Source organism: Cupressus sempervirens, chromosome 11 (genome assembly GCF_028749045.1).
Source record: "Cupressus sempervirens isolate cs-2001-9-10 chromosome 11, ASM2874904v1, whole genome shotgun sequence".
Taxonomy (NCBI): Eukaryota; Viridiplantae; Streptophyta; class Pinopsida; order Cupressales; family Cupressaceae; genus Cupressus; species Cupressus sempervirens.
The window spans coordinates 342,013,815-342,017,942 of NC_143128.1; the positions used below are offsets into that span (position 1 = coordinate 342,013,815).

A 4,128-nucleotide genomic window follows, 5' to 3' on the forward strand; every position below is an offset into this window, starting at 1 on the left:
ATGATTATTTCTAATATTAAATATGAAAATGTGTCTCCCTAAGAATGTTACTATTTAAAAAGTTGTACTAGATCTTCCTTTATTCTATTCCTATTACACTCCTCTACTTGTTCATCTTATAAGTGTGGTAGCATTTCTTTTAATATCTTATGATCTGTTAATTACACTTATGTAATTAACTTTGGTGTTGTGTAGATCATTCAAATCATTAAAAAAATATAATTTTATTAATAATTTAAAATTAAAATTTTAAAAAATTGATAAGAATAAAAATATGCTATAATCTCTTACTTAAACATATGCAATTAACTTTGGTGTTGTGCAGATCAATGGAATCATCACATCTACAAATTATATATTTATATTAACACTGCAAATTTGAAATCTAAAAAATTAATAATAAAAATAATAAAATGTTGTGTGCTCTTGTTTATATTTATGGAATTAACTTTGAAATTGTGTAGATTTGAATCATTTGAAACTTTTTTAAAAATAAAAATTTATTAACAATGAAAACTTGAAATCTAAAAAATTAACAAGAGGTTGATGTGACAACGAAAATTCCTCCAGAATAGGATTTTTTTAACTTTAGCTATTAAACAAGTTCTCAATAAGAATATATTCAAAGACATCTAATTTATTACTGAACTTTGGAACATTTTGGCTTCCACTCACTCAATGGAATGATTCTATTAGATTTATTAAATTTTATTTATTTATATTTAAGATACATATTTTATTTAATAAATTATTCATTAAATAGAGTATCTAACAAAAGGTTTTCTACTATATGAAAAATAATCAAAATGTAAGCAACTTAATGAATATCATACTAATTCTAAATCAAATTTAATTCAAATGGTATAAAGGAATTGAGCTTAACAATATAAGCAATAATTTAATAAAAAAATCTGTATGCCAAAAATTTAAAATTAAAAACATTAACCATTCAAACTATATAATAATAAAAAATTGCACAACCTCTGACACAAATAAATTGTTCTGGACTAATAAATCAAAAAGAAATCAATTAATCTTCATGGTTGTCATTCGATATTCTGATTTAATAAAAATTAAAACAGTCTGTGATAATTTATTTGTTTATAGAAAGTATATGCTATATAAAACAATACACTTTATGGTATTTACGAGGCACCTGTGAGCACAACCGTGATAGTTAAAAGATTGTTTATGTAAATACGGCTTATGTTTGATGCAAGTGTAACTGATTTAATCTTTTCAAAGGATGATAGTAATATCTGTATAAAATAGTATGGAATTGATTATAAGATTTCTTGGTCTGTCCAAAAGTATAAGAGATAATTATGTTTTATACTAATAACTATTAAATAGAAAACAAAACTGATAAGTTATATATATATATATATATATATCATATTTCAAACTGAAGGAGTAAAACATACCTGAAAAAGATAACAATGTAAAGTTTTAGAAATCAAGAGCTGGAGCAATCTGAAAACAATACTTAGCTGAATCCAAAATATAGATGCCAAAATCTATTTACTTTAAAATAGGAGTGAAAACAAGAGTGACTAAGAAGAACTTTTCTCAAGAACTTTGATTCTGAAGGAGTGAAAACAGGAGTGACTGGGAAGAACTTTCCTTCTTGTTACATGGTTATCAAAATTGTCTCAATTCCTATTTTATTAATGTTATGATTATTTTTGAAATATGCCTCGTTTTAAGCATTAAAATGGTCATTTCCTCTTTGAGTTTTTGAGAAATTTTGCCCTTCAATATCTCTGGCTCGTTCCCAACTCCACCCAGCACTTCAAATTTTCAAAATCCAACTTTCGAGTCAAAAGTTGTTGCAGTTTAATGAAGGAACAAAAAATGCATATTTTCAATTGCATCATTAACCATTAACCTGTCTTTAAAAAGAGAGAGGTTAAGATAAGCTTGCAAAATTAACCTTTTAAAAGGTTAACATTTGGAGGTCAAAACACATATTCTAAACCAAATCATTAACCGCACCATGCTATTCCATCGTGATTTAGAGATGCTATGGAAGGAGAGCCAAAAGGGGAATTTCTCACTCCAGACAGTTATCAGCAAATTGCTCAACGCCTGTACTTTGTAAGGATCATACCGAAGTAGGAGGAAATCTAATTACCCACTATGGTTTGACTCTACAAGATAGCTTCTTTGGATACAAGCCTATAAAGATTGGTTGGAGATAGCAGAAAGTAAGAGTGACAGGTAGAGTAATGGCTATTGTTGTGCAAACTGTGAAGGATGCTCCTGAGAAGAAAATTATTACCAAGCAAAGGAGGATTGTTGTGATTGGAATGGGTGTGGTTACTTCCCCTGGTCATGATCTAGATACTTTCTACAACAATCTTCTTCAAGGGAAAAGTGGTGTCAGTGAAATCAAGAGCTTTGACTACAAGGATTTTCCAACTAAAATAGCAAGTCAAATACAATCGTTTTCGATAGATGGTTGGGTTGCACCCAAACTGTCAAAACGAATGGATATATCTATGCTTTGCATGCTTATTGCTAGAAAGAAAGCATTGGCAATGGGTGGAACGAAGGTGTTCAAAGATGCAGTAGAAGCACTAAGGATTTCTTATAGGAAAATGAATCCATTCTATGTACCTTTCGAAACAACAAATATGGGATCTGCAATGATGGTAATGGATCTGGGATGGATGGGTCCAAATTATTCTATATCTACTACTTGTGCAACAAGCAATTTATGTCTCATAGCCGCTACAAATCACATCATTCAAGGAGATGATTGCATGTTCTCTAGTGGTTTTGATGCTGCAATTATTCCAATTGGTCTTAGGAGATTTGTAGCTTGCAGAGCATTATCAGAAAGAAACAATGATCCCACTAAAGGATCACGGCCATGGGATGCAGATCGTGATGGATTTGCCACCTGAGGAGGGAGCTCTTCAATAAAGTTCATCTGGATTTAATGTTCCATCATGATACACATTGAATATGAAAAAGTGGTAGGATAGAAGAAGGTACAATACAACAGTTTGTAAGCATCAATACCGTTTCAGTGAGATTTGAGTGGATTTCTTCAAAGAGTAAATTATTTGGATGCATTATTACTTTCCTTCAGGTGAAATATTTGGTCCCATAAGGGTAATTGTCAAGTCCAGAAAGGATTGTGAAATAGTTGCAAAGCGTCTTCAATGTACACAAATCTTGAAGCCATAATAAGGCTCTATAAACCCCTTAACCTCCATCAAAATTACGTATTTTGGAGGTAGTTATGAACCACGAAGAGGTAGTTCTTAACCTTTGTGTCTATATAAGGAGTCTTTTTGGCTTTGTAAGGGACTTTTTGGATTTTAGGAAAAGGGAACACTATGCTAAAATTTTGATTAGAAGATGATATTTGAAAAGTGTGTACAAATTTTATCTTTGTAATCAAAAATTCCACTTAGGTTCTTGGTGCAAGAAAATAAAAGAATGTGCAATTTGAGTTCTCTCCTTCCAAATCTAAATTGTTAGAAATGTTGATTCTCTTTGCAGTGAGCATTCTCATGGTATTGTGCAGATGTTTATGAATCTTTGGATCGACATTGTGCTAGTAATAGTTTTCAAGCGTAGATTTTGATTGTTGTTATTAGCGGTTTTAAGTTAGTCCGGAAAAGCTTTGAAGTCGTGTGGTGCATTCGTCATCATGAGCTTTCTCATCTTTTAAAGTTTGATTTCATCTTTTATTTGAAAAACCTCAAAACTATATCATATGAGGGAATTGCCCTTCTAAATGCAGAGAAAAGTTGCATATCAAGGACCTATCCAACTATTGTGAACGGTTTGCCACATACACTCCGTTGGGTTGAGCTCTTCCCTTTGGAGATCGAGTCACTTGGGTCCCATTACTACCAAGCAACTCGGCATTACCTGTCATTGGGCTACTTAAGGTGCCGAGTAATTCGACACTCACTATGTTAGAATTCTGGCGAGCAAATTTTTTTGTGAATTTTTTCACAATTATAACTTCTATATTGCTAATGGTTCATAATCTCTGACCTCTCTACTTGAGGTATCTTTTAGTTCCAATTATCTTATGAAATGGGCAAAATGGTATGGCAAGCTCATGAAGGATTGAAACTCTATAGGTATCTTGGATGTAAAAAAAAA

The 4,128-nt window shown here is 31.3% G+C and overlaps 1 pseudogene; it reads left to right on the forward strand.

The window, feature by feature from the left end:
• The first annotated feature begins 2,213 nt into the window (after positions 1–2,213).
• Positions 2,214–2,909, forward strand: LOC149529486 (3-oxoacyl-[acyl-carrier-protein] synthase II, chloroplastic pseudogene; annotated as a pseudogene).
• Positions 2,910–4,128: the final 1,219 nt, after the last annotated feature.